General features: G+C 41.2%; 1 non-coding gene across 1 annotated transcript; it reads left to right on the top strand.

The window, feature by feature from the left end:
* The first annotated feature begins 10,808 nt into the window (after positions 1-10,808).
* On the top strand, positions 10,809-10,880 carry trnam-cau (transfer RNA methionine (anticodon CAU)). Its single transcript has one exon. It is a non-coding gene; the product is annotated as a tRNA-Met (tRNA).
* Positions 10,881-11,581: the final 701 nt, after the last annotated feature.

The following is an 11,581-nucleotide window of genomic DNA, read 5'->3' as shown; positions in this document are numbered from 1 at the left end:
TGATTTCATACCATTTTGATTTCACGGGTAAACTAAACTAAAGCCATTGCCATTAAAGAAATTCCTGTCAATTAACTACAGTGGATTGAAACATAATTTTGATTAGGAAAAATCAAGGTTAGTGAATACCTAGGCCCTGTCAGACATTTTACAGCTTTCTACTTGACTAATGAAGAAAGGCTACTCTGACCATAACATCAGGTGCCAAGTGCTTATGAAGAATACTAATAATGCATATTCACAGCTTCCTGATGCGAACCAAAGACAATAGCCTTTAATGTTTTATATTTGTGTTATATTGTAATAACATTGTGTGTGTGTGTGTGTGTGTGTGTGTGTGTGTGTGTGTGTGTGTGTGTGTGTGTGTTTATACTGTCAGGGGTTATTAATGATCATTGTTGTTTAGAGGAAATGATTAGACATACTGTCATGTTAACTTCAAGTTATTACGCAACAGGTTTCCATGTCGTGCAAAGGTGTCTGCTCCGCGCAGAAGGAACAACTGGGACTTTTTTAATCAAATAACTCTTCCCTGACAGTTGGATAAATCTCACGCATATCAACAAGAAAAAAACGGCAACAACGGTATCTGACAAATGTTACATTTCACCATGAGAAAACAAACGAACAAAGGGATGAACAAAAACTGGGCGACACAGGACTCAATTGGCACTTATGAAGGGTTGTATTGTCAGGCTTCTCTCTGCAATTCTAATTCAGTACTCTACCATAACCTATTCACTGAGTTACTTCTGGAAGGCTCAACCATTCAGTGTTTGCTCTAAAACACAAAAAGTTGATAAAAAATAATTCCACGTGCACACATTCTAACTCTAAAAAAGAAACTCTATGTCTGATGGCGCATACCAAGCCAGAATTTATCAGTCCATCAACACGTGCTTCAACAGTATGAAAGTATTTGATTGACATTTGATCTCAAATATAACCAAAAACTGGATTCAGAAGAGTGACGATTAGTTGTCTTATCTTTCAAAACCGTTGTGCTCTTATTTGTTTTTTGTTTTTTTTTAATTGCCTAATAAAGCCATAAAATCCAAATAGGCTTTGCGTGTCGTGTTATCACGGCCTCTAAGATGCCATCGCGTGCATGCACCTGTAGCACTCTAGTTAAAGATTGGCCAGTTGCGTGAGAGCGCCTCAGGCAAGCCCTCGCCTGCCCCCAAACTGATTTTTTTTTTTTTTTTTTTTGAGCATGGGGAGAAACGCCGCCAGCAGGTGAGAGGGTACATAAGTTCATCGTAAAGCCCTTTCCCGTGCGTTAGGTGAATTATGGGCAATTCCATACAAAGGTAATCTTTACCATGGAAAAAAGGTTGTGCTCATTGTGTTGATTGTGTTGAAAATGTTCGTTTAATCTATAGGCTACTTTATTGTTTGTAACTGATCTGACAGAATTTGATGGGGGAAATTACGCTCTTTTTGCATCATGGTGTGCAACCAGACATTTCTTTCAAATGGCAGTATAGGCCTACATGCACAAATGGGATAAATGGACTCATGTCCAACAAATTATGTTACAGTTTTTTACAATCACTTTGCTACTATTTTCATAACCTTGGTGTATTTTTTCACAACTCTAGACACAAAATTCACAACCAATGATCAAAATGCACATTTTTCAAAACTCTAACCCTTTTCTCAATTGCTTGGATACAATACACATACAACTTAGATCATTTGTTCATTCAACAAAACTCATCTGTTCAATATGATACAACTTAACATCAAAGTACTACTATTTCAAAAGGCAATTCACACATTACATTTCAAATGAGCGTCTATTCATTTCCTTACTATGATCTAACTATCAATTGATACAACTGCTCAAAATGATAAGTAACTGTTGCATTACTCTTAATGCATAGTTGTAGGCCTATGGAAACAGGAAACAGACACACAATCTTCCATGTTTACTGCAAATCATGAAAGTTTCAAGATACTGTAATGAGATTCACTGTCACCAATTAGCGTGGAGCATGAACCAATTAGACTACAATATCCATGGATGTAGCCTAATATTTTATATCTTTATATACAGTAAAATAAATATATATATTTTATATTTTATATTTTCATCAGGCTGTCTTTTCTTTTCTATTTCATAGCTAATTATTTTTACTTTAATTTAAATGTTGTGATTGTACTGTAGTGTTTTGCATCAATATATTACAAACTTTGTTCAATGATTCCACTGTGTCTGTAGTGTTCTCTCTACTATTGCAGTACTTTTACAGAGATGTGTTTACTGTACTGTTCCTGTAGTACCATAATGAAACCTGTATCACCTATTTTGTTCTGCAATATCTAATGATTGTACGAACAATGACACAATTAAACTATAGGTTACTTGTGTGCGGGTGATCTATATGTTCCAGTGGCATTTCACAGTAAATTTGTTTTTTGAACCAATGATTGTGCAAGTGCAAGATTTCTTTGAAGATGTGAATGCACAATCTAATGTTTTGAATATTAGATAACCTGTGTTACAAGTGGTAACCGTTTTGAGTTTTGTGTCTAGAGTTGTGAAAAATGACATCAAGGTTCTGAAAATAGTAGCAAAGCGATTGTAAAAAACTGTATCATTTGACAAATTTCAGATTGACAATGGGATGGTAGAGCAATGCTAAGCTTGCCTGAAGAGCTTACATTTCTACGGCGCTTGTTTTTACTGTAAGTCAGCAGGTTTAAGGCCATGTCACATTCATAACGTTTAGGAAAAGTGTAGGCCTACGGTGACGATGTGACAATGTCCAAAGTTATATGCAAAGATGATATCAATATTTGTGATGAACAAATTGTGCCCCTTTCTTAGTTTTAAAACCTTTAATGGTGTTGTGCATGTGACGTCATGGATGTTGCATAATGTGAATTTACAGTGGAGACTTATAGACCTCAAAGCGATGTTCTGGTGACATGCAGTTTCAACACATTTCACATAAGCCTACTGTTTACAATTGACCTGAAATTATTAGGCTGATCAAAACCACAGAAAAGCCTAAGTATTATCTCTAGGGATCGACATAACGAAAATCGAATTATCTTCCCGTAATTGACATATAGGTTAACTTACTGTTGTTATGATCATGTTAACTGGTGAGGAAGGCTGACTTTGCAGCTGAAGTTAGCAATCTCCTGTTGTGGTGTTCATCCGGCCGTTCACGTCTGTTTAACACAGTTAATCTGAAATGTGACAGTCTACAAAGGAATAGCCTACAACACGATGTGTCCGCAAGTGTCAGCTCGTCACACAGAGGAACATGAACAACGCCTGCAATAAATTAGATGTACCGCACAGTGGTAGAAAATATGACCGCTGCTCAGTCCTGCACATTCTGTCCACAAAAATAAATCACACTGGTCAATTCGGTCAATTCGTCTCCATCTCTTTAAACTCATTTGCATGTAAATGAGTGTGTGCATGATGAGCGAGTTTGCCTTTGTGTAGGCCTATAAGCGTGTTTGCTTGTGAGAGTGTGTTGGGGGGGGGATGGGGGGGGGGTAGCCTAATGATGTGTTTGTGTGTTTGCTTGTGAGTGTGTGGGGGCTAATGCTGCATGTGTGTGTGTGTGTGTGTGTGTGTGTGTGTGCCACCTGCGCACCTGCGTATGTGTACCTGTGTGGGTGTGTGTGCATGTGAGTGCATGTGTCCATGTGTGTGTGTGCATGTGTCCATGTGTATGCCCGCATACATGTGTGCAAATCACAAGGGTGTGGGTATGGGCAAGGTCAAGAGATTGATGCCCCTCCTACGACTAACACCATAAAAATGTTATCACCTTGGCTGCAATGGTTCAGGTAGTTATGCATTTTGGGGGGGGGCCCGGCATGGTGGGGGAGTGCCCCCCGGGAACTTATTTTCCGTTGAAGTCTAGTAGGGCCATAGGACAAGTTTCATGTTCCCTGATGTTTCAGTAACCCAAGAATTATTGACAGAAAATTGACGAAAACAGGCTAGGCTCGTGGTCTGTGGAGAAAGCTGACAAGTAACTACGATGGCGGACAGTAATTTTGAAACTGATATGGCAAATGGGGATTCTGAAGATCTGGTATGTGAATTCGATGCACACGATTACCTATGAGCTAGCCTGTGTGTTCCCATCCTGCCTTGCGCGGTGATTTCATTCACACTGCTAAGGCAGCCTGGAAACCAACACCCAAATGTTCGCCTGATGTTGGTGACCAATCACAGAACAGGGGAGAAAGCAAGACCATGATGTGTTGTGTTGTAACACGGTCTCACACCCAACTTGTCGAACGATGACGCATGGTCAAGCCCCCTGGCGTCAATATCGGAAGCCGAAGGTGCCTAGGGTGACCAGACGTCCTCTTTTTCCCGGACATGTCCTCTTTTTGAAACCTAAAAATGTCTCCGGGCGGAATTTCAGAATCGTCCGGGATTTTGTTATTCTAGCCTAACGTGTTTTCACCGAATTTGCATTGCTCTTTCATTCACTTAGTAGGCTAATCATGCCCTCCCCCTACCGTTCGCTTTGCATTGAGTTGAAGTGTAGAGCCTGACCTTACCGCCATTGGTCGATATTCTCGGCCGAAACAATTTAATTGGTTATTCACCTCATCAGCGCACACTTCCTTGTTTACCGGCAACGCGCAAAACTTCAGCTATGCCGAAACGCAAGTGCAAGTTCACTGACTACGTAACGTAATTTCCATGTTTTCGTCTCGGTCGAGATCAATACGAAGCTGAGTGCCTGACCTGCAAAGCAGGCAGTTTAGGAGGACTGAAAAGTATCAGCCATTGGACAACTTTTCAACTTTAAAAATGTCTCATTTTGTGCAATTAGGTTTTATTTTTTCTTATTTTTGTTTTACCATTGTTGTGAATAAACTTTACATTGTATAGCCTACAAATGTATAGTTTGTTTTTGCACATTTAAAAGTTTAAACTACAAGTGTTCAAAATAGCCTTTTGAGGCAGTGTTTTTCTGTTAGTGTTGGGCCGGCCAATAAAGCTCATTATCATATATCACCATGTATGTTGACACATGTATATGAATGCACGTGTTCATAGGTGCATAGCCTATGTGACCCAAATGTGCATATATTTGCCGTGTATGTGCACATATATTTGCCCCCCCCCCCCCCCCCCCCTGGAGTGTCCTCTTTTTTGCAAACTCAAATCTGGTCACCCTAAAGGTGCCCCCACACGAATATGCAACGCGAAGGGCTGCCATAGACATCAATGTAAATCCTTTGCCGTCAAATGTAGAAGGCAACTGAAAATTCTCGGGGAAAACATCCAGAAAACCCGCAATATGTAAGGGCAAAATTTAGCTTTTTAAAGTTACACTGTAGACGAAACCGGAAACAGCAAATGTTATGATATCGCGGGTTTTTCTGGATGGTTTTCCCCGATAATTTTCCGCAGCCTTCTTGCGTCTACATTTGACGCCAAAGGATTTACATTGATGTCTATGGCAGCCCTTCGCGTTGCATTACTTGCATATGAACGAGCGGGGGCTTGACATGCGTCCTCGTTCGACGAGTTGGGTGTGAGACCGTGTTGGATGAGCTATGCGCATTTGATAGACATCCTTGGCGCCCAACGAACGGATCTGGGCATTTTTTAAAATACGAGAAGATGAACGTCTGGTTGCCATCTCATTTGAGAAGTGGTAGGCGCTAGCCAGGCTATGTATGAGCCGTAATACAGCACGGAACAGAGGCATCCATCAAGGCCTGCAGAAAGCCTGTCGATTAGGATCACTTGCTGTCGATTAGGAGGCTGTTATTCATAATGTTATTCACAAGTTATTACACAAATTAGTATTAGCGACACTACTTGTTAAAGGTCGGGTATTCTAGCATATACCGTCAATTTGCGGGACATTTGACATGGGAGTATGTTTTAATTTTAGAATCGTTATTAATGCCAAAATGTTACATTAATGAGTCCTTCTGTGTATTTGTAGCTACTTCCTGGTGGGTGGCTTGGTAAGCCCAGAGAACTTTTAATATGAGGAGAACTCACACTCTCAAAACCGCTGTGGTGAGGTACTGCACCTAGGGGCGCGGCTGGGCGAGTGCAGAATGAATGTGGTCCTATGGAGCCCCACCCATAAGTTCCTACATTTCTTTGGATATATATATATTTTTTTTTAAATCACTGCCAGTTTTTAAAAAATGGAATGGATAATCCACACAAACGACACGTGATGCGCAGTTCAGCCCATCACCCGCGGATCGGGCGGATTTGGGTTGTCCTAGTATTTTTTTGCGGGTGGGTTGGGTCAAAAAAGTAAAAATGCACATTTCTCTCTTGGGACATATTAGGTGCTACGAATCAGGCTAACATTTTGCATTGCAGACTTTCTAAATATTTAAGATATTGCCTAAATTCAGCATCAATTGCGCCATGCGTGACTGACTAAAACAAGTAAATTTTTTTATTTTATGGACATGTAGCCTAATGATCTGGGATATGGAAGGTTGTGCACGATGCGAGAACACCTTGCTTCTGTCATACGAATAAACAGATGTGCTCATGCAACATTTGTTTATGCTTGGCAGTGTTTCACGCAAAAGTAGTCTATGAAGTTGCAAGGGGAAATATTAATGGAAAATCGTTGTGTCCATGAAGATGAGATTTAACACTGGCTATATCTAGGCTGCAGATTCCAATTATGAATGGTGTGGAGGAGAGCAGATTGTCAGAATGGCGATCATTTTAACCACTGCTGTCCTCACGTGGGAGAATTAGGCTAATTAGGCTACGGAAGACGTTCGGTGCGTTTTTTCCTCGGGTCGGGTCGGATTTGGGTCACAGAACATATTTTTGTGGATTGGGCGGGGAGCGGTTTGGATCTCCAGAAGAATCGGGTTGGGGCGGGTTTTTAAAAAAGCCCACCCGCGCAACACTAATAGATAGTATTTCATACTCGGTACAAGGTTTTTGTAATCGGATGACGTCATGCGTCAGGCGTCATGCGTGGGTTTTTCATTGAGTTCTTCATTGACCAATCGGCTTTCATTAGCCAGATGCTAGCAGAACCTGGCAACTGCCAAACCTGTAAGAAAACAAAAGGCCATAACCCCCAGATTATTCCATTTTTGACGTACAATCCCTGTCGACCTCTCGGAAACCACAGTAGTATTTGGATTTTGTAGACGATATATAGGAGAATGATGTAGTTCAGCCGACTAGCTCCATAGAGGTCCATGTATTTTGCACTCGCCTACGATCGCTCTCTAGGTGAACTGCAGCCAAATTCGGTACAATGGAGGTGAATAGAGAGTGGGAGGCAGAGAATGTCTAATAAGGGGAGAACGACCACTCGCTGAATACTTCCGCATGGTACTGCAACTAGAGTTGAATGGAGTTTCTCCTAAAATCCACTTTTCTCTGGATATAATTTTTTGTGTAGAAATCGGAATATTGCATGTGAAAGGGGGGTCAAGGAAAATACACACGGCTGAGTATTAGATTTTGTAAGTCCCTAAATTGCTCTAAAAAACCTTTCAAACGTGTCAATGACGTCATTCATTAGCAGGGTGCTAGTGTGTTAGTGGCAACAACGACCAAGCCTGTGAGAAACCAAAGGGCCTTAAGTAATTGTTCATTCAACTTTCGACCTATAACCTATATTGAGCTTGCAGAAACTAAAATCCAATCTTCGATTTTTTAATGACAATCAGGTGAAACAGACCAATTTAGCCGTCTAGCCCCATAGCCCCCCATTGTTTGATCACTTGCTCGTGATCGCCCCTAGTGGAACTGCAGTTGGAACTGCAGGTACAATGCATGTACAATGGAGTTAATAGCGAGTGGACCGGCTCTCCATAAATGGGCTCTGGTGGGAGGGCTCTCCGTAAACGGGCTCTGGTAAGGCAGTGAAAGGCAGGGAATGCTGGGAGTTGTTGGCTTTCATCCACATGAGCCAGAAGTACATTTTTGGCTTTTTTCTCCCATCTCAGGGGAAAATAAGGGAACGATGCACGACCATTCAAAAATATGACTGGGTTTCTAACTATAAGCTTAATGCAAATGGGTGAAATGCTCCTTTCAGTTCAACATTTCACTTCATAGGCCACCTGTTTTACAGTACAATACATTATTACTAAGTACTCTTAGTAAATATTGCTGCAAGCCATCAGCTGGTTTGTGGCGCAAGCAGGTAGATGACTGGTTATCATGACAGCAGTTTAATTTAGTAGCCTACCACTTCAATACCCACATGGAGTTCATATGCTGTTTAGGTATTTATTTCTGGTGGCATATTTATGGTCCAGTGCATTTAAACTACTACAGACAATCTGACACTGCAAACGACACCAACACATTGTGTTGTAAATCTTTATTAAACAACAAAGTGGAGCATCACAAACATTTATATTTGAACTGCAGTTACACAGACAAACACATCTGTGGAAGAAGGGGACGGTTACGTTAACGTAACGTAAGTCAGCTGTATATAGCCAGTTAACATGATAGCCAGTTACCATATAGGCTACAGCAACACCGGTGTGCCAGTTTGGCTGGTGATCATGTTAACTGGTGATATTTGCATAAAATCAGTGAATATTCAGCAAGGCCCTGCCTAGCCTCTGCCTCCGCCCCCAAAGTGCCAGAAGTGCACTTTTTGCAATGAAACAAAATAATGGATGTTGATGAAAACGTCACCAGTTTATGTCTAACACATGTCCATTTAAACATTATCCACACAAATATGACACATGCTGAATGAACGGAACAAAATAAAATGAGACATCACACTAGAGATATAGCTGGGTTTAAAACATAGGATGTCATGGTCAGAAAATCAGACAGATTTACTTCTGCATAACCTACACCAATACACTATACATTGCCAAATTGAATTAGTGATTGCGCCACCTTCATTCATTCTGGGATTCAAGTAAGCCACACTAATGGAATAAAACTCTGGCTAAACTTAGCGATGTTTAGATTTAGGGAGGTTGATGGAATACCTTCCTGGTTAAGCCTGGTCCTGGACCATAAAAACATATTCAACTTTTACAGCCACTCACTGACAATATATGCATTTAGAGTTTCAATTGTGCTGGAGTTCATCTGTCGTGTCATCTGTCGTGTCTTGTGCATGTAGAATTGACTGCTGATTGCCGCCACTATGTTTGTAGAAAATGAGGCAATTATATCCACTTTAAGTCTGAACTGAAAAGGAGACGGCTGAGGGTTGAGTAGTGATTTGAAGGTTGAGAAAAGTTTCATTGAGCATGCTCCAATGCCATCAAGCATGTTAGGGCCATGCAAACTATACTGAGTACCATTATGAGTTGCTGCAAAGAAATTTGGGGAAAATGGACTAGCCTGCCACATTATGTTTCCTTTGATTGTAAGGTCTTTGTATTCAGTCCTCATCCTCAAAAAACAATGTGGCATCATTTTCTTCCTAACACATTACCCAGTCCTTATCAGTAGATATCCGGCATATTTTTTCCCCATTGAGATCTGATGTGTTTTTAAAAATGTTCCCTTTTTGTGAACAGTGTATAGCAGGGATGTCCAAACTTTTTGGCTCAAGGGCCACGTTCCGAACCAGATTTTGTTTGGTGGAAACACGACGAACATTTCAAATGTTGGTTCGCGAACGGGAACGGAGCCGGTTCTCTGTCGGTGGAAAAGGGCCTTATGTGTGGATGGGGCATGAGACCCAAAACAAAGCGGGCCATCACACTGTTCACCCATACTCGATCTTCTTGGGGTTTGTGGATCCCCATCGATGACGCAGATATGATAATGGTCATCTGGGGGGGGGGGGGGGGGGGGGGGCAAGATCCACTCTTCAGGGACTAGGCAAAAAGGAGAAGGATGCTATGCCACCTCAGTCGACCCCAGCCAAGCCACTTCACCTGCATTTAGTCCCAGGTTAGAGCTCAGGGACCTCCTTGCCACCTCCTCTCCACAGCAAACATAGCAGTCCCCAATGATCCACACATTAGGTACTGCCAAAATAGAGAGGTAAACATTTGATTACATTCATACCTGTGCAACATGTTATATCAATCAATTCTTTCATATACCATTCAACATGTACATAATCATCAACCATACACATAAAACAGAGTGTACTTATCACATTGCCAGGGGAACAGTAGGCCTATATATAATAGGGAGGGAAAGTATCACATCGCCATCTAGTGTAGACAGTAGGCTATGCAGCCGCCTAAGGGGAAGGAGCGAGCCAGCTGTTGTTTGAACATCAATAGTTCAATAGAAGTGACCCAACATTGCTTAAAGCACCTTTAAGTTCTATTGGATATTAGCTGCTTCCAGTTTTTAATTTCCATTTGTTATGACCTGCAGGCTTCACTGAACTGAGCTCATGCGAGTCAAAAAAAGGGGAGGATATTGGACAGCACCTAGCCCAGCACCTAGCTATAATGAGGTAGGCTAAACGCCTAATGTTCCTGAATTTCTCAACACACGTTGGTTTGATGTTAGACCTCACCTCAGACCTTTATGGACTGTTTCGATGGCGTTAAATGTTAGCTGGCAGAAAGTGACAGCAGCCACTTCAAGAATTAAGCTGGCCTACGGAGAAACGTGCTCTCTCTCTCTCTCTCTCTCTCTCTCTCTCTCTCTCTCTCTCTCAGCCTACTCTCTCAGGCTACTTTATATTTATATTTCGCCACTCTGCATTCATAACGATAAATGAAGTTGCTCGTCTATTTTATTTAGGCGTTTAACGGAACAGGGACATTTCCAAAGTAAACACGTTGAGGAAGCCTGAACTAATACAAGTGACGCTGTAGCTTTAAAGCCGAATGGTCAACTCAATGGTAACCGCAGCAGAGTGGCGCAGCGGAAGCGTGCTGGGCCCATAACCCAGAGGTCGATGGATCGAAACCATCCTCTGCTAAGATTTTTTTCCTCGTGGTTTTTGTACCGGTTGATATAGTGGCGATAAAAATAACAGCAATGAAGAAATCGTTGAAATCGATTGTAAAAACAAATATGTATGAACTATTAATATTATGCCGTAAAGAAGAAAATTGGTAGGCTATCCTACAAAGTCTATGTTTTAGCTTAGGCCTATAAAATGAAATTGTGCGTGAATGGTTGTTGTGGAAAGCAATTACCTTTAACTTTAACAATTACTTTCAAACCTATAATATAAAGAGGGTAGGCATGTGAACATGAATCCTTCCCCCCCATACTTTACAAAAGCACGATGTTAACGTCGTCAGACACTAGATGGCAGCAAAACATTGCAGGGATTTGTAACGTTGGAAAATCCAAGCACAAAGCAGTTATGAAATGAAACTGCTGACACGTAAAATAAAAAAAGCTATATTTGACCATTTTTCTACGAAAGGTAGCCTACCAGTCCTAGACTAAAAGCACCCAATAACTGAGTCGAGATAGACCTATATCCTTAATGTGTTTCTCCACTCATTTTGACCTGATTTGATTGAAACATATTCTCAATGAGGAAAGAGGTTCATTTCAAATTAGCTAGTTGTATAAGATAAAGACCATGAAGTCTTTTTTTTCCTCAACTATGTAAACCAATTCGATTTTGTTTAGGTGTTTCATTGGTGCTAAGACCGCGGCTGCCAT

The sequence above is a fragment of the Sardina pilchardus genome, chromosome 11 (assembly GCF_963854185.1).
Source record: "Sardina pilchardus chromosome 11, fSarPil1.1, whole genome shotgun sequence".
NCBI lineage: Eukaryota > Metazoa > Chordata > Actinopteri > Clupeiformes > Clupeidae > Sardina > Sardina pilchardus.
This window is presented reverse-complemented; position numbering and strand designations above follow the sequence as displayed.